Source organism: Augochlora pura, chromosome 5 (assembly GCF_028453695.1).
Source record: "Augochlora pura isolate Apur16 chromosome 5, APUR_v2.2.1, whole genome shotgun sequence".
Taxonomy (NCBI): Eukaryota; Metazoa; Arthropoda; class Insecta; order Hymenoptera; family Halictidae; genus Augochlora; species Augochlora pura.
In genome coordinates this window covers 3,103,937-3,124,001 of record NC_135776.1, presented here as the reverse complement: position 1 = coordinate 3,124,001, position 20,065 = coordinate 3,103,937, and the positions used below count along the sequence as shown (strand labels likewise).

General features: G+C 46.2%; 1 long non-coding RNA gene across 1 annotated transcript in view; it reads left to right on the top strand.

The window, feature by feature from the left end:
- The window catches only part of LOC144470085 (uncharacterized), a 146,061-nt gene that overhangs the window by 38,768 nt on the left and 87,228 nt on the right, over window positions 1-20,065 (top strand). The window contains exon 2 of the long non-coding RNA XR_013494072.1: window positions 4,543-4,594. This is a non-coding gene — a long non-coding RNA (uncharacterized LOC144470085). The remainder of the gene's footprint in view (window positions 1-4,542; window positions 4,595-20,065) is intronic.

Sequence of the window (20,065 nt, the reverse complement as noted above, 5' to 3'; positions counted from 1 at the left end):
CGGATCTGCGACGAGATCTATGCAGCCGGCGTCTGTGGTGAACAGATTCGTGCGAGCATACTGCGTTGCTGGTCCTGGGGGGTTTTACGCGTTTATGGCGATCACGAATAAATGCTGTTTTAAATGTGAGAATAATTAGACGACTGGAAAAATGTTAATACCTTGCAGCAATTCTTATCAAGTTTATTGGAGTTTAGCAATTTTTCTTTTACAATTACCGATATTAGAACAGTATTGAATACATTAATAATATGACATCGATTTCTAAAAGTATAAATAAAAAATCGCAAGATTATATAAAAATATCTTAAACACGTGTATCAATCCGAACGATTTAAAGCTATTAAAAGCGAAAATTAACGTCCACCTAATACGCTCAGACAATTTTCATTTCCCAGAGAAAGCGGCGATCTAATTACAACAGAGATCCGTCATAATTTAAACGAATCTTGTCGTTTCTACGACGCGTATTAATCGTATTCAGAGGTCGATAAATCTCCGGGGCACGGTTCCCTTCCAATTACCCTTTACCGTCGCATGCATTTTTGAAAAGCAGCTGGTTCCGTCGCGAGGTCCGATAGCAGCGCGGCCGAATGCAAAATGGAGACAACGGCGGGCGCGGACGAAGCCGTAACGAAACGTATTCTCCTGGGAAGGTGGATACGCGCGGTGGAAAATTTTAACGATCCACCCCGTGTTTTATCACGGCTGCTTGCATGATATAACATGTTGTTTTATATGGACCCACGGGCTGCGGCCGTTGCTATCCGGCTCGCCGCAGGATCCTCCGCGCTGCCACCCGGGGGGGTGTTATATTTCCTAGCAATGGGTGGTAAACTTTTTTTCCTGGCCCCCCCCCCCCCCCCCCCCCCCCCCCCGGTTATGATATACGCTCAAATCCTGGCTTAGCCGTCTCTCTTGCGATTTCCACGATAAACTTCTTGCTTCTTTATCCCCCGGGTTTATCCTGCAACCCGCCGCCACGCCACCAACCCCCCCTGTGAAATTATTAGCCTGCTCGTTTATGGGACCTACGGTGCTGCCTTCGTATTTTGGCGGTCGGGCAACGATCGAGCAATGGAAACTACCGAGCGACGAAAGCAACGGCGTCGGTTTTCAATTTCGTTAGGAATCAAGGCTGTTCGAGGTTTTCTCCGTTTTTAAGGTTCTCTTGATCTTGGGCAATTTTTCTTGATTATGATTCTCTCAATCATTTTTCTTCACGAAGATTTTCTCGAACACAATTTTCCATAATTTTTCTTAATTAACATAGACTAGGATATAGTTCTTCACAATTTTCTTTCGATTAAGATAATATCAGTCTTAATTTTCTATCTTTTTTCTTGAACAAGATAGCTTCGAATACAGTTTTCGCCACATTTTTCTTTTGATTAAGATAATCTCGAATTTAATTGTCAAACATCGCTGTTGAACAAGACAATTTCGAACGCAGTTTCCCACAATCTGTCTTGATGAAGATAATCTTGAACATTCAATCACTTTTCCTGACAAACGTAGTCCCCGGCACAGTTTCCCACAATTTTTCTTGATTAAGATAATCTCGAATTTAATTTTCATTCATTTTTCTTGGTCACAGTGGCCCCGTGCACAGTTTCCCACAATTTCTCTCGATTAAGCGGCGGATTATTTGATTATGCGGATTTTGATTGAAATTTTTTTATAAAATGATAAATCTTTTCTTAAATTAAAGCTTAAAGTCTCTATTTAAATACAGTTTTCCTCGACATTAAATTCGATGCACTTTTGCTACCGTAATTTTTGAAAAGCGAGACTATATTTGTCATATCGATAATTATCAAGTTTGACAAAATTCACGGACATCCTAAAATTTTTTTCGAGGATCCCAGTTACGGTGACATAAAATTCAATCTTTTCTCTTTAATTTGAAATAAATAAAACGTGGCTACGATTTTTTCTCGCAAAGTTGCAGCACTTTGAAATTAACCAAACATTTGGTCAGTCGAAGCTGGCTATTTCTCGTCAAAAATTGGTCTGAACCTTTTTGACATAATCTTGACAAAATAGTAAGTTAACATTATATCAAAAACAACATAATAAATCAACTATGAACAATGAATATCGTCAATTGATTTCGCATCGAAAAGAAGGAAGGAACTTATGGGACACCTTAATAGAAAACCTGAATCAGCTACGAGACACCGATTTCGCAAAAATGTCACGTGGCACTGCTCGCCGGTCTCGCGATCGCTCGCATGCGACTCCCCCGTTTCCCTCCGCCGGGTTGGTTTTCTAATTCTCAGGCGGAGTCTAATTAACGGGCGTAAGTAACGCGTGTAATTAAAGAGAGGGTAATACATTCGCCAGACGGCGGCGGTATCGCGAAGAAACGACAGGAAAACTAGCTGGTGCCACCTCTTAATGGCCCCTCCTCGCGTGCCCTCTCGTACTCTCTCGTACTCTCTCTCTCTCTCTTTTTCTCGTACTCTCTCTTTTTCTCCCTCGTTCTCCATTTCGTGGGATATGAGCTCGCAGGGAGAGTGTGCGAACGTCACAGTCCCTGAGCACGGGCCGTTTCTACCGGCCGTTCCATCTAACTTTACCCCTGGAATAGGTAGCTCGGTTTAAAACACTGTAAATAAGAATATATAAGATTCTCTTCCTTGCGAAACATTTGTTAAAAACGAATATACAGAAAATATTTTTCTAAGATTTTATTACACCTCCAATAACTCGCCTTAAATCAGCAGTCCGGAAAAGAGTAATCTTTAAGAATTTTTCCTGACGAAACTAGCGCACGATTCTTTTTGAAACTTTCAGGATAACTTACCTCATATTTAAGCAACCCACCCAAATTTTTTCGTTAAAAAATACGCAGCGGAAATAAACATACGTTAATATTTTTACAAGTCTTCTTCGTACCTAAAAGCGAAATTCGGTAGGTCGACCAAGAGCGATTTTCGGGAATTTTTCTCTCGTTATCCGGGCAGCGATTTCTCGGGAAATTTTCAGAATACCTTCTCCCATGCCCGGGAGAACGTGCACGAATTTTTTCGCCGGGAAATACAGTGTAGAAAGGTCCGCGGTAACAGCGAAAGCTCGTTCCCGTCGAACAGCCCCGGTCTAAACTTAATACACGGTTATCGATTCGATGACAGATTCGTCTTGTGCCCGGACACACTTTGACCGTTCCGCGGGCCCCGCGGATTGTGCATTTAAACGAAGCACGCGCGTCCACCGTTGGTAAAAAGGTTGACAGAGAGGGACGCGCTCGGCGCTCGGAGCAGCGGGTGTCGATCGATCGGGGGGGGGCGCCCCCCCCCCCCCCTCCACCCCCGCCTGTGAAAATTGAGAGACTCATCCGGGCGGAGGAGAAAAAAATTCCGATCAGTGATTCTGTCAGTTCGCGTCGCATTCCGCGGGTTCATTCGTTTCGGCGGTGCCTGTCGCCCTGACAGGGCTTAATTTATGATGGGCTCCCGACGCGGAGCCCGGTATTAAAATCCATAATGAATGAGCAAAATGAATTACACAAGCGCCACGCGTCGTCTCTCCCCTCTCCCCTTTTTCGACGAGAACATGATTTTCGTTGGCCCCGGCTCCCGGGGGCCATTTTCAATGGCGTCGTTCTTGGGATCGCCGATCTTTCATCAAAACTTCAGTGGCGTATTCATCATTCTTTAAATCGCCAAGATACAGCGGCTGGAAATTCGTCTTCGGGACAGCGGATCATTTTTTACGTTCGAATGGCACTGCGTGCCTGGATACGTTAGGTGTTTATTCTGCCATTTTCGGGCCGCCTTTTAACGAGCGCCATGTGTACAAATATACTTGGAATGATAAATTGATTTAATATAATTTTAATACTCGGATGACACGGTGCTGAATCATTTAATAAATCCTTTTATATTTGAGAAGAAAACTAGACAAAGACGACTAGCTGATTGACTTGAATAAATACCTAAACGAAAGTAAGAAAAGTCTAAAATAAAATAGTCCTTTCGATTTAATTTTATATTATAATAGAAAATTAAAATAAGAAATCCTTTAACCCTGTACCCTAAAATATCCTGCCAGATTCGTTATGAAAATTTGGTGCATGGTCTACTAAATATAGACATTATTCTAGTGTGATAAATCGAAATAAAAATCCTCCCGTCAGCAACATTTTTAAACATTAAAATAAAGACAGTCTAACAGCAAACATAAATTACCCTGTCTCTTATATCTGTGAATAAAATATTAATATGCAAGGGGTTAAATTCTCTGATGTTACAAAAATTGTATTAACCCCCAGTTGCTTCGAATATATTGAAATGAAAATCATTTTTCGCGGCAGCGGACGTGTTAAGTCTGTGCACGGGTAGAATGTTCACTTACCGCAGTGGCGCGCGACCGACTCGGAACTAAAACGGGCCGTGAACTGTTTACCATTCGAAGCGGCATTTCGAGCATCCGTTTGAAGGCCGATGCAAACGGATGGTCCTGCGCGATAGAGGCAACAGCCCGGAGATATCGCGACGCCGCCGTCAAACTACATTTCCCGTCTTTTTGTCTTTTCAGAAACGGAGGCCCGCCTGGCAGAGGGGCACGGGTCCCGGAGCTACGCGAAACGGTGAGTTTCTCCTCCGACCATTTTAATGCGATTATAAATTGTAAACGGCCGGGAAGAACGAGGGAGCGAGCGCGCCGCGGCGCTGCCTTCCATTCACCCTTCTGTCTTCCCTTTCTCGTTTTTCTCCGTTACTCCCGCGCCGGTTACAGCCCCGCGTCTTTCACCAAGAACCATTTACTTTGCCCGGGCTGTGTTTAAAGAACAGTCGAAACTACCGGCAATTAACGCGTTCCCGCCGCTTCGCGCTCGCTACCAGATTGAAATCTAATCGCTCGTAAATGGATCACCGTCAGCCATTTACTCTTTTACAACGTTTCATCTGTGTTTCGGAACGTCACCGGGATCGATGTGGATCCGCGTCGATCTATCTGACCATCGATAGTTGGTTGCGAAAAGGTAGAAGTTTGAAAATTTTTTCTTCGTCGCAGTGAAAGATTTTTGGAAAACTGTTATATACGTTTTAAAGAGTATACTTTGTACTATATATCCTGTAAATTTCATTAAAATATTGATAAAATTGGAAAATTGGCAGCGATGCAAGTAACACTCCATTTTGGGGATGAAATCTGGGATGCATCTCGTAGACTCTTAAAGTAGTTGATGTTTGACAATTTTTCTTTTAGCGAAAATTAATTTTAATCAAAAAATCATTATATACGTTTTAAAGAGTATACTTTCGACTATATACCCTGTAAATTTCATTATAATATTGATAAAATTGCAAAATTGGCAGCGATGCAAATAAGAGTCCATTTCGGGGGTGTAATTCAGGATCTACCATACATGCTCCTCAAATAGTTCAACTTCAACAATTTTTCTTTTAGAAAAAATTAATATCTATCAAAAAACCATCATATACATTTTAAAGAGTACACTTTCTGCTACACATCCTGTAAATTTCGCTAAAAAATATTCAGAATTGTGGATTTGGCAGCAGCAGATCGACACCCTTCGACGCTACGTCTCTCAATCGTCTTTGTTGCCACGATATTCGGGAACGTTTGTCTTTTCATGCAAGCCGAAGTGATTGAAGGATCGTGAGACAGACTTAGGCGAGTTATCGAAGCGATCCGCGCGCAGGGATTCCAAGATTCCCGTGCACGGTCGAGGAAGAAGGGAGGGCGAGGGTCACGGAGGGTGGAAAAGGTTGGCGTTTCTTCTCACGGACGAGTTCACCGTAATTTTCAACTATTCACTCGCTCGCCTTTGCGTCCCCGTGGCCTCTCCACGATGGAAAAACCCGTCTTTGCAGACGCTGCGCCTGTGCTGGGAGGCGTATCGGTCGGGACGGTCACGTACCTTGAGGTTTGTCGGGCTCCCCGAACCGAACTGCCTGCTGTGTTTCCTCCGGCGCGGCGTTTACATTCTTAAACTTCCTCGAAAGAATTTATCTGCATAGTTTAGCGAATCTGCCGGATCGCGTTCCGCAATCGTTCTACCGTGTTTCATCTAAGAAAGCGCCGGCTTCGCTTCGACGACGATACCTTCTTTCTTTACGTCATCGTTTCGAACACAAATTCCGTATCGTTGTTGAAAACATTAAAAGTTGTGTAGAAATTTTTAAAAAATTATAGAAACCATCGTAATAGTAGAATTTTGTATTCTTGAAATAAGTGAACTTTGACAATTTTTCTTGCAGGTGGAATTAATTTTTATCAAAAATCTGTTATACACGTTTTAAAGAGTATAGTTTCTACTATATATCCTGCAAATTTCATTAGGAAATTTATAAAATTGACGAATTGGCAGCGATTCAAAGAGCAGCCTATTTTGGGGGTGAGATTTGGGATGCATTTTGCTCACTTCTCATATAGTCGAACTTTGATAAATTTTCTTTTAAGGAAAATTAATTCTTTTTAAAAATCCATTATATACGTTTTAAAGAGTACACCTTCAGCTATGTACCCTGTAAATTTCATTAAAAAATTGATAAAATTGACAAATTGGCAGCAACGCAAAGAACACTCTATTTTAGGGGTGTGTTTTAGGACCTACCTTGCACTCTTCCTCAAACAGTTAAACTTTAACAATTTTTCTTTTAGGTAAAATTAATTCCTATCAAAAAACCACTGCATACATATTAAACAATACGCTTTCTTCTACATATTCCGTAAATTCCACTAAAAAATATTAAAAATTCCAGAACTGACAACGGATGATCCGCATCTTCTACTTATCCCATAGAAAGAATGAAAAGTCCAGGAAAATCTTCTTCTGTGATCCGATCGTGTGTCATATTATTCCCAGCTACGTTCTTCAATTTTCTCGCGAGCCTCCGTCGCTTATCCGTTTGTATTTCGACGCCTGGTTACGCGTGTTCGCCCTCGAGCAGACGCACAATGCCGTCTGCTCGGCGGCCATTAAATCGAACGCGATGCTTCTTTTCACGCGCTTCGCGCGACTCGACGAGGCGTTACGCTCGAAAACCTGCGACGACGACGACGACGGCGACGTCGTCGTCGAGGGTGGAGTTTGCGTCACGGCGTTGTTCGCAGGAAATTGCGTATCGCAGTCGCGTCACGCGCAACACGCCTCAATAGCTCGAAGCGGGACTATTTTCCGAAAGAATCCCCGCCGTTCGATACACCGAGCGGTGCACCGACGCTTGTGACAGGTGACTTAATAATTACAATTGATACTTTATATATATATTATATTTATGCTTTATCTAATCGACAATCGCAATATAGTCATGGGGCTGCAGGTTTTGGCACCCCATTTCGAATAACCGAGTTCTTCGCTTTCCACCGATTAGAAAAATTGAGGACACTCTAGCAGATCTAAGAGAAATCTAATAAGACATATTTAGGAAAAATTTAGAAGAGATCTAGGATGATCTAGGAGGTATCTATAACGACCCAACAAAGCCCAGTTTTCCGAACGCACCGGGTCCGGAAGTTCGTAGCGGCGAGTTCCGTGGAGCGGTATCGCGTGTCTCGGAGAGCCATCACAGGCAGAGATTCGGTCGGCGCGAGTGAATTCGCACGAACGCGAGAGAGGTCGTTGGTCCCTTGTTTCGCGAGAGTCGGTCGACCGGTTGGCTGGCTGGCTGGCTGGCTGGTTGTGCGAGACACACGTAGACCAAGCGGAAGAGCATCACCGGCAGCGACCACCGCGAGAGGTCTGCGGGGGTGGCGGCCGGCATAGACGGCGTCGCGCGTGTGTGCACGCGTGTCGGCGTGACAACCGTGTACGTACCCGCTCATTAGCAAGTGTCTGAACTTTTGTCGAGTTGCCGGGGCTGGGCTGGCAGGTCTCCGTTGCTCCTCGAGGCGAGCGTTCCCAGTCGTTTTCCATCTTCCTCGCCGACTGCTCGCGACGTCGACACATCGCCGAGCTGGCGCGCGCGGCACCCGTCTCGTCTCCTCCGCGCGTTCAACGCGATCTACTTACCGTTTTCGAGGGGTCGAGTGCGTTTAGGTCGGCGTCACGGATGCCGTTCACCCTGACGTCGTCTCCATCTTCGAGAGCCGACCCCCGTGCTACCCCTAGACGCGCCCCTCGTCGCCTCGCGTGAAAGCGTTCGCCAAACTGCGGCCCAATTAGCACGCCGCGAGACCCTTGTCCCATTTATTCGTTCGACAACGACCGTCAAAATTTGCGCCGAGTTCTTCGAGATCCAGCTGCGAGCATCGCGAGGAAAAATGATCTTCTATCGAATACGAGGCTGGCAAGTTTCGTGCGTGCTCGGAAGTTCGGATCACCAAGAATAACTAACCTTTCGATTAATAATTCTGGACGTTCATTTATTAATCCATCGCTTAATTATTCATTTAATTATCAATCCACCGATTAATTTATTAGACGACTTCATTGCGCATTATGTACACCGTGCATGCGGTATTAGATACTATCAGGTCGACGAGAAAATATTTTTCGTCGCTCAGATACAGTTCACATAATCGTCGGGCGTTTAAAATTAATTGGTCATCTGGAGAAACCACCCCTTCTTTTCTGTACGTGCTGGATCCGTATAAATCAGTTGGCAAGTGGGGGTGTTCGGTATCAGTTTGATCGAGGGGGGTGATTTAGTATTAATATTAACGAAATGGGGATCGCGTGCCGACCGGCGGGGCAGGCGGCTGAAATTATAATGGCGGCGATTGTAGCGGCGACGGTGCTCAAAGAGCATCGAGAATGCCGAAAGACGGGGGTTACTGCGGCGTCGAACGAAGGGGGTAGGGACGGTGCCATGCGAAGATGCAGATTACTTCGAGTCAACGCACGGAATGCCTAACGAGGATCCGCTTCTCCGATAGTGTACGCTCCCGGATCGAATCCACGAGGAGCCTGGCAAGCCTTTCAAAGGCTGCGATTCCTGGATTACGGGCTTCCGATTAAATTACCGCGACTAGTGCCGGGCGTCGTAGCCGCCCGCGGGTCGGGCGCGAAGTATCGATCACCGTTGCTTTGAGCTTCTCTTCTTAGATTTCCGGCTGCGTCCGTCGCAAACGGACGCCGCCGGACTCCGCTGGAGATCGAAAGTATGTACTTTCCTCTCGGCGCCGGCCGGATTCCATCGAAATCTACCGAAGACTCTGGATTTCGGCAACTGTTCCTCGGATTAGTGATCTGTCTCGTGATTTTAACGCTGGTGGATGTATGGAGAGTTGAGAATTTTTTTATTTGGGATGATGAATGTCTATTAAAAATCTGTTATATACGTTTTAAAGAGCATAGTTTCTGCTATATATCCTGTAAATTTCATGAAGAAATTCACAAAATTAGCGAATTGGCAGCGATTCAAAGAGCAGCCTATTTTGGGGGTGTGATTTGGGATCTACCTTGCATTCTTCCTTAAATAGTTGAACTTTGACAATTTTTCTTGTAGGTGAAATTAATTTTTATCAAAAATCTGTTATATACGTTTTAAAGAGTATAGTCTCTGCTATATGTCCTGTAAATTTTATGAAGAAATACACAAAATTGGCGAATTGGCAGCGATTCAAAGAGCAGCCTATTTTGGGGGTGTGATTTGGGATCTACCTTGCATTCTTCCTTAAATAGTTGAACTTTGACAATTTTTCTTGTAGGTGAAATTAATTTTTATCAAAAATCTGTTATATACGTTTTAAAGAGTATAGTTTCTGCTATATGTCCTGCAAATTTCATGAAGAAATTCACAAAATTGGCGAATTGGCAGCGATGCAAATAGCAGCCTATTTTGGGGGTGTGATTTGGGGTGCATTTTGTTCACTTCTCATATAGTCGAACTTTGACAAATTTTCTTTCAAGGTAAATTAATTCTTATTAAAAATCCATTATATACGTTTTAAATAGTATACTTTCTACTACATACCCTGTAAATTTCATTAAAAAATTCACAAAATTGTAGAATCATCAGAGTTGTAATGATCACCCCGCAGTTCCAAATGAATCTTGCTCACTTCTAAAATATTAACACTTTAACAATTTTTCTTCCGAAGAAAATTAATCTCTACCAAAAAATTGTTCTACACGTTCCAAAGAGTACAACCTCTCCCCCACGTGTTCCGCAAACTCGATTGGAAAACGGAAAAACTTGTGGATTTGGCAGCCGGCGTAACGAACGCAACGCGTTCAAGAGTATTGTTTCTCTGTCCTCCGTGTTCGTGACAAATTTCGTAGCGTTTATTTTCGAATGGTCGTTCTCGGAGGAAGAGAGAGAGAGGGGGGGGGGGAGGACGCGGGGAACGAAACGACAGAATCGCCGTAGAACGAGAGAGACTTTTGTATTCGACGAGAGAGCCGATCACACGGTGCAACCGGTTCGGTGGCGCCGCAAATTTGATTTCGGAAGCGGGCGAACGCGAATCACTTTTCTGACCGTGCATTATATTTCACGGGGCTGCGAGTCGCAATCGAGACACGATGAAGCAAAGTCGCCGGACAAAGAGCCGTAATTGCGAGCGTGATGTAACTCCGCCGACAAAAGCGCGGAAACACGCCGAGCAACATTGTGTTTGATAAAGAGGACGCAACCGAGAGAAAATCACGCGCGCGCTTTAAGCTCTCTCTCTCTCTCTCTCTCTTTATCTATCCACCTCTCTATATCTCTCGTCTCTCTATCTCTATCCTCGCAGCGTTTACGAGGGAATAATTTGCACAATCGGACGAGAACGCGCCCGGCCCATGGCAACGCAACGAACGCGGAAAGATGGAGGGAGAGAAAAAACCATTTTCGCCGTCCCCCTTCGCGGATACACGCCGCCGGCTGAAGCTTGCTAGAATTTCCACTGCAAGCAGACCGAATACTTTTTCCTACTATTTTTCATTGTTTTTGCGCTTTGAGGAGGTTCACGAGCGAAATTCATAGACCTGTTTCAGTTGCGGCGAACGCGAATTTCCGAAATTGCTTCTGCCGTCTTAATCCCTCGACCGAAAATCCAATTGAATTTATTCGCCGTGAACCGGGCCCGGATGCCCCTTACCATTCTTCTGCAATCATTCGACGTAAAAATAGTAACAATAACAAGAATAATAATAGTAACAATAAACATTAAAATAACATTACTGCTACTACGTTATTCGAAACAAACGCGGACGATCCTAGCTTCCGATAAAATAATCTAAATAATTTTCACACTTATACAATTCCAATATAAATTTTGTAACGTCGAACATAGACGATAGTAGATCGTTTCAATTCGCGGCGACCTGCCGGCAAGATTGCTCGCGTCGCCCGCGAGCCGCTAAATTCCGGCTTAATAAATCGTCCCCTAAAATTCCGAAGACACTCGCGAGCGTGGCAGGAGAGCGTCTGTATTGAAAAGCACGGTTCATCTGGCTGGCAGAAAAATTCGTGCTTTTGTCTCCGGTTGCAGCGGCGGTGAATGCATGTTCGCCACAATGCAATGGGTGGGATACGCAGCGTAACGCCGGAGGGTTTTCTTTTTTTTTTCTTTTTTCTTTTTTATCTCGGGAGGGGGGGAAAGATGGCGAGAGAGAATAATCGCGGCGAGATCTTCGGCTCTCGCCTATCCGGTTCATCAGCATTACGTTGCCGGTTTGCCCTTGGTGAAAAGGACCGAGTAGCGTGGCCGGCGACACGCGGGGCCGGGGCGGGCCGGAGAGAAAGGACGAAACGGTAGTTTCTTAGACGATCACGGAAGCCCGGGCCGACTTCAAAGGGAACGCGAGGTAGAGGAGAGGCGGCCGCGCGCCGTCTGTTCCCGTGGCCGAGGTTCGGTCTGCGAAGGCGTGCGCGTTATGATCCGTTTCAACAGATTGCCAAGAAGATGAACGCGGAACGCGAGGAGGCCGCCGCCCCGGCCCTCTCAAAGGGCTCGATGAAACCATCCGCGTTGGTATCGCCGTCCCGTGTTTACCCTGGTAAAGAGAGTGGAAGATAAGGCTTAAAAAAGGGGAAGAAAGCGGGGCTCTCGCCGAGCGAAACGCGGAGAGAGAGGGAGAGAGAGAGAGAGAGAGGGGGAGCGGCCCGAAAGAGAGGAGAGAGAGCACGTTAATGTTGGCCGGAGAAGACGGTGGAGGACGCGGAGGAGGGCGCGGGCGCTGGCAGGACGCAAATGGGATTGCCTTTCAAATTCCTCGAGGGCTCGTGCCAAGGACGAAGAAAGATTTGAACTTGGAGCCGTTCCGTTTGTCCGCGCCGATAGTCTCTGATAGAAGTGCCCGCCCCCTGCCCGAGCCGAGAGGGAATTGTCTCGGAAATTAATTCGTCGAAATTAATTCCTTTGAGATTTCAACCGTTCTTCAGGAAATATTTATGAAACTCGCGCGGCTCTTTGCGCCTCGAACCGCGTCGCGATGGCCCCGAGAGGCAGCCGGTTCCGATAACGGAGAGTAACCGGTCCGTCACAGTGTTTCATGTTCGAAGGCTTCGAAGAGGATAACAATAAGAATTTCCGCGGGGATGGAAGCGTCGTCGGAGGACTATCCTTCTTGATTCGAGTGGGTGTGGCCTCCTGGCTCTCGATCTCCGAAGCACAGCGTTGTCCCAAGCGGCAAAATTATTACCAAATAATACATCCAGATCCCTAAGGACCCTTTTCACTCTCGCGACAAATGGATCAGCCTCTGAATGATAAAAATAAATTGTTACCGTCGTTGATACCGACGTGACATCATCGGGGGATCCGCGAGGCTGTCGAGCTTCGCCGGGTGGGCGTGGCTTTCTGGCCACCGGATCCGAGGCACCGGTCCGCGGCGCAATATCTTCGTTCCGGCAGACTTGACGCAGAATTTGCGAAATTCCGGCAGGTTCCCGAGGGCGGAAGGGTGTCGATGGAAGGGAACCGGTAGCCCGGAAATCGTTAAAGACGCTCCCCATGTAAATACTTGCGCCGGTTCGCATTCACGGGCGCGCTTAAGCGGCGCCGGTTTTCGGTGTGTGTGTGCGCGCGCGGGGCGGGATTCGAGTCTCTTCGCGGGAATGAAAACACGCCGGTTGCCTCGGCGCGCGGGAGCACCAGCCCGTGGATCGTTACAAGAAGCGCACGGGATACGGGTAGCGAAGCTTTGCGGGGGCCGTATACTTCAAAGATCTTGTTCGTTGTGACGCCGTGGATCTCTCTGCACGCACTGCCGGCTGAAACACGGCGCGTCGCGGCACCGCGCGCAGTTAGGAAAATTGCGAAGACGACGCGCCGGGTGAAAGTTCGTTCCGCCTGCTAAAAATCCTTTTGTCGCTTACCGCTTGTTAATCGTGCCACCGTTTAGCCCATTTACCGACAAACTTCTTCCTCTTCGAATCTTTCACGGGGAAAGTTGCGCGTACGCGCAAACAGTTGTGGCACGGTATAATCATAATCGAGTTACGTCCTGTGTTTTATATTTTTTAACCCTTTGCGGTCGAATAAATGCTCTATAAATGATCACACCACGTTTCAAAATAATCTTCATCGAATTTACTAATATTTAAAAAATTGTTAAGACCATCTGTTACATTAGTCATAAAGTTCAATTTTGCAATGTATAAAACGCTCCAGGTTATATACAATAGAAACGCTGTTAATCTGATGAAATATTTTGGATTTCCAGTTAAAATGACTGCAAAGGGTTGAAAAGTCACAGACGAAGATCGTGGCTGTTAATGGGTTAACGTTAAACTGTCGAGCTTCAAGTGAGACCTCCGTGCCTGCACTACGTTCTATACTGCATTGTATATTATTGCATAGAACGCGCAACGATGTATTAACAATGCGCGCGGCATGGATCATTGTTTCATAACAGTGACAGGATTGGATTTGCTCGAGTTTCATGCACGCGCCCGAAGGGAGAACTTGATCGATATATTTCCCGTGGATACGGTTTTATTACTTTGGTAACCGTGAGGGGAATAACGAGAAATAATTTCGACTAATCCTGTTTAATTTTTAAAATAAAAGGATATTACTAGAAATCTCCACCACGCGTCAGCCTCGTCAAAGTATGCCAAAGGGTTGAATACCGATCCAACTATCGCAAACTAGAAAATATTTCCACTACCTCGAAAATATTTCCCGTCAAACGCGACGATTATTCTAGTCGAACGATATCATACCCCCCTCCCCGGAACAAAACAAAATAAATAGATAAAGGCAGCAGAGAAATCGGCATCGGTGTCGGCGGCATATCGGGCAGCAGGTCCCGGGGTAGAGGGCGGGCTGATCCCGCGAAGAAATTAGGATCCCGGTAGGATCGACTTCCGTAAGGGAGAGAGCCCGGGGTATCTCGGAGCTTCCGAAAAGTCGCCCCACCTTTGGCGCGCCCGCTCGCCTTTTACCTTTTCTCCGGTGGCCGAGTTCGGGGGCGAAGGCCGAACACGGAACACGGACGGCGAAGAAGAAAAAAGGCGAAGGGAGCGGGGGTTGGCTTCGAAGGCGAAGAAGAAGGAGAGGATGGAAGGAATGGCTCGAAGGGAGAGGTAAGAGGCTGGAAACGAGAAGAGCGCGGGTGCCGGCGCTCGCGGGAGAAGAGAGACGTGGCCGCGAGAGAGAGAGGGAGAGAGAGAGAGAGAGAGAGAGAGAGAGAGAGAGGAGCGCGGCGGTGCGCGAGAGAGGAGAGGAGGTGGCACGCGACGCAACGGGGAGATAGGCGGCGGTGTTCCCTTCCACGGAGGCGTTCGGACACGTTCGGTTAAGTTCGTGGACCGTCGGCGGTCGATAGAGCAAACACGGCCGCGCCCCAACCCCCCGGGGGGCCGAGAGAGACGACCGGAGAGAGAGCCGGAAAGAGAGAATGAGAGAGGGAGAGAGAGAGAGAGACGCGGTCTTGGTAAATGCGAGCGTACGTAGGTGCGAGCGAAGGGGGCTAGCCTGAGGGGATCAAAACCACCCCCGTGACGGAATATCATAATTATTACAAGCGTTACGCTGTCGTGGGGGTTGGATCCTCTCTCGTCCTGCTAGGACACCCTGTCCGACCACGCATCGAGACGCCACCCTCGAAAACACGCTCGCTTTTTAATCCTTTTCCGTGGGTTATCCTCCTTTTATCCTCTCTTCCTCTTTTTCTCCCCCATTCTCCCTCTCTCTCTCTCTCTCTCTCTCTCTTACCTATCGCGTTTTCTTTCCCTTTCCACCCCATTGCCCGCATCGATTGCCTCGCAGTGCTCGATTAAGTCGGTCGCAAAAAATCGCGAGACGCGATACCGAGCTCGAGGAACGGGCGCGCAGCGGGAAAGCAATTTCACGCTGACGGAAAAAACTTGCGGGAATCGTCGTCGCAGTCCAGGACCGCTGACGAACTTGCCGGCGACGTATCGCGATCGCTGCGAATCGTTCCGCGATACAGAAATTGTCCGGACGGGTGGCAGGAAGCGAGAGCTGAGTTATAAGGGTCTTCGCAGATGTTTGGGACGGAAACTCGAGATAGAAACGTGGATCATCTGTAGATCATCGCAGTCGCTCGGATCGTTGACAGGGTTAGCGAAGAGGCGTTGCATTAAAAAGCAGAAGCTATGGATTTTTTGCGGTGTTTTATAGATCCTTGGTCTGATAATTCGGAAGATAATGAAGTAGAATTAAATGCAGACTTTACAGAAATTTTATAGAAATTTTCGATGAACTTTCTAAGAATTTTGCTCGCATTTTCTACGGATGCCTATGGATCGAAGATTAATCGAATTTTAAAAGAATTTTCTACGATATTTTGACGAATTTTCTACGATATTTCGACGGATTTTCTACGAACATTCTACGATATTTCGATGGACTTTCTACGAAGATTCGACGGATTTTCTACGAATTTTCTCTGGACGTCTACGGATCAAGGATCGATGAAAAGGTAGCCCCGGATTTCCAACGAATTCGCCAAAGTACCGCGGGAGCCGGTTACCGAGAAGCTATCGGGACCTCGTCCATCGGAACTAATTCCGCTCACGCACAGGCGAGACTCGGCGCATATCGGCGCCGCGGTTATGGCCCGGACGCGGAATCAAAGGGGTTCAAACCATTGGGAGTGGTTAACGCGGAGGCTGGAGGCGCATTCTGCATAATTTTCTGGAACCCTACGGCGTCGAGGGGGGGCGGGCGAGTTCGAGCGTTCATCGACCCGTGAACGGGGGAAATCGATCGCGCGGGGACAACGGCGGAAATTCCCGCGCGACTTTGCCTGGCCGCGAAACGCGAGCGCCGCGCGATAAAAATTTCACGTTTCCGGCGCTCGCCTGCCGGCGGACCAGGCTCCACGGTTTGCTCCTCCGCGGCCGGAGGTGGCGCATCGGAAGACCGGATTAGCCGCGAACGGTGTCATCGGATCTTTTAGCGAGAGGCGAGGGTAATTAGTATTCATGGCGCGAGTCGGCCGGAAAAACGCGAACTTGTTGATTGCAGAAGGGCGCGGCTCCCTCTACTTCTCTCTCTTTTCCTCTCCTTCTATCTCATTCTCTTCTTCTCTTTATTTCTCTCTTTCTTTCTCTATCTTTCTCCTTCTCTCTTTATTTCTCTCTCTCGCGCGCTCTCTCCGCATTCAAGTTAATTACGTCGCGGTACGCACGGTTGATCGCGATTACCGGGTAATACCTGCACGCGTGCACGCCGCAGCCGACCCGAAATCTTTGTCGTTGGTTAATTAAGTCGCAAACGCGCGAGCATTAATAACTTTACGGGGGGCTAGGCACGCTACGCTCTCTATCTCCCGGTGTGCGTTGTCCCGGAAAAACGGAATAACGAAAATCAACCCGGTCAGCGGAGATAATCGCGCCACGGGAAATTTTCCGTCTCGTTCATTCTCCACTTTCTTTCCCCCGGGGAAAAGCCCGGCTCTGCCAGATTTTTCGGCTATTTTCCTCGAATACGATTGACCTTACAACGGTAATTACGATTACTTTGACGAGCGTCTAACCCGCGCTCCATGCCGACGTTTCAGAGGATGGTAAAATCCTCGGTTATACCATTGATAATTATACGGGATACGAACAGTTATTACTTCATGAATTTTTATTTGACGAATTTTTATTTTATTTAACGACAGTGAAACGCTTTCGAGCGTTGCCGCCCTTAAATCGAATAATATGAAATTAATTAATAATATTAAACCGTCGAATATTTATCGAACATTATCATTTATCGAAGCGATTAGATAGATGGTCGATTATGGATTCGATTGTTCTTCGTAAATTGAATAATAGTTTTTTTGATACAATTAAACTAGAAGAGCAGTCGGGAAATTTTCAATAGATTTGTAGTTGGTGTTTGAACTGTTGTATGTTTATGGGACCACACGCGGATTCCGAGGCAGACTGCACCGCTCATTTTGCGAAGTAGTTTAGATCAATGAAAACCGATGCGCCCGGAACGTATCATCACAGCAGCGGCTCCCTTATCCGAACATTCGTTTTTACTATATTCTATGGAACTCGAATAAAATGAATTAGGTATTCGGATATTACAAAAATAATCCTATTAAATAAGTGACTCTCTATTGTATTTATAATTAGAATTTTAATGAAAAATAAAAACTGTTGCCAATTTGATTCCAAGAGCCTTAAAAATCAAATTAAAATACTCCTCCTTTTTTAATAATCTCATTAACTCTTACATAAAATAAAAATATTCTCAAGCTCTTCCAATGTTTTAAAATTGCTATTTACAATATTCCAAAGACCTCGAATAAAATATTCCAACCCAGCCATGATAATAAAAATTCCCTAAAATCCTCAGACTATTTATAACTGTTCCATTATCAACAATAGCGCGGATCAGTGGCAATCTTTTCATCGGATCCGCCTAAAATTTCAAGCGCGCGTCATTCGATCGAGCATGTTGAACTCTCCGATTTGCGAACAACGAGTCGTTAATAATCGAGCAAGTTTTCCGGGGCCGGTCGTCAGGATTTTTCCATTGTCTTTAGCCGGCGAAGTCGCGGGCATTCCTCTCTCTCTTTCGCGAGAGAGAGAGAGAGAGAGAGGGAACAGGTGGATCAAAGGGGGGCGAGGGCTGGCAGAGTCGCTCGGAATGCAATCGCGGGAGGAAACAAGCCGCGGATAAGTGGAGTGCTAACCGGGCCGATCGAGTTCCACGGGAAAGGACGCGGCCGATACGTAGAGAGAGCAACGTGCAGCCTCGGTCCACGGGAAGAGAGATTCGAGCCTTTAACGGAGATAAAGGATCCGTTTTAGAGTCGCTTCCACCGGAAGAACAACAATCCTTTTCCTTTCTCCCTCCGTCCTTCCGTCTCGGCGACCGCGTCTCTCCGCCGAACAATCGACTTCCGTATCTGGCCGGCCAATTGTTTCCACCCCTGGACCGGAAATATAACTTGTGCTGCCGATTATTCATTTCGAAGATTCGCATCGACGAATAAAATGTATTGAATTGATTGACATTCGGCGTCACGCGGTGTTCAATATTTCACTCAAAATCGTGGAATTTTTGAGAAAATTGTAATTCGCATTTAACACTAGATTTACGGAATCCGTCAAAATGACGGGTCACTGATTTGTTAACGTACTATTATTCAGATTTTAAAGATACATTTATTGCTTATTTATCGATTATATTTGCTATAATTATTTATATTCATTTATTTATCGATTACATTAACGATTAGAATAAAATCGTTACTTTCATAAACGAATATAAAACGGCTGCTTTTGTTACTCCGTAAACCTAGTGTTAATATAATAAATCGTCAACGAAGCCTGGGACTGCACTTCCGCGAAGGAAAAAGTTACTTCGAACCACCCAAAAAAACCTCAGCCCGGTCCTCAATCTCTAACCAACTTTTGGAACACATTATACAGACACAAAGCTTGCCAAATCGATGCAGAATTGGATCATTCATTCGCAGATGAAATAATTCGAGTTCCGAAGTTCGCGAACTGTTTTGATCCCGTCGTTTCCGGGCACTTGTCCCTCGATTGTTGCGCGAGACAAAAGGGAACCGCTTTGCCTAATATCCTCGTCCGTTTCGCCGAGGATTCTTCGGCGTGTGGGGGAAGAGAGAGAGAGAGAGAGAGAGAGAGAGAGAGAGAGAGCGCTCTCCGGGGCTGATCGATAGGTTAAATTCAAGATCGCGTGAGAGAGGCTATTACTGGGTGGCCACTCGAACTCGTTTGTCGGGTAGATGGGTACCAGACGCCGATCACCAGCGATCATTCTTGTTGAACCGAGAGCAATCCGGCACCGAGGAACACCGGAGAACCCTTCCGCGCAAAGATCCCCCCAGGATCCCGAGCGAACCGGCTATCGCGAGTCATAGAACCGGCGCGAAACGGACTCCGCGCGATCTAATCAGAAACTGCGACGGTTCCTCCGAAGATTCGTCTTCGTCCCTTTCAACCCTTTCGCGCCTTGTCGCTTCACCGTTAATCACGACGAGTGAAAAGTCACCTTTTCCACACGACCCAAAGTCGACTTTGTCCGATCGTTTGATGTATGTCGAACTTCCTTTTTGGTCGCGCTGCTAGTTTTAGTTCGAAGGGGATTCGGTGTTCGTCGTTGAAGTGAATGTCTATAGTGCCTATAGTTCTATAATTTTCATTTTTCTATCATTGTTTTATTTGTGCTAATTTTTAAGGAGTTGTCTTTTTAGATACAGTGTCGTCTTTGGTACTAATATAATAAAATCTTAAATATATTATAGTGAACATTGTCCTCTTAATTTTTCTGAGACTTTCTAAGCTGCAACTTTGAAAGGGTTGCAGTAGGCTAATTGCTACCATATAGCAATAGACAGGAATTCAAAGAACCCTCTCGCAGTACCATTTTCGTCATACCACCATCCTTATAAAATTTTATCCTTATAAATAATTATATATTAAAATTTAATCCTTATAAAATTTTTACCACCCTTCTGTCACTATCCTGAAGTGGTTGCACAAATTTCATCGTCATAAAATTACATAAACAATTAAGCAAAAGGACCCCCTTTCCACCCACGTGCCCAAATTCAGCCAAAATCCTCGACCTCTTCGCGCAATCAAGAAAAACACCCCTTGCTACCCAGAGGTGCCATTTTTGGTATTCGATCTCCTCGCGTCGTTTCAGCGGTTCTCTCATCAAACGGCCCGCGTTTTCCCTGGATCTTGCCGATCCTCGTCCCGATAGA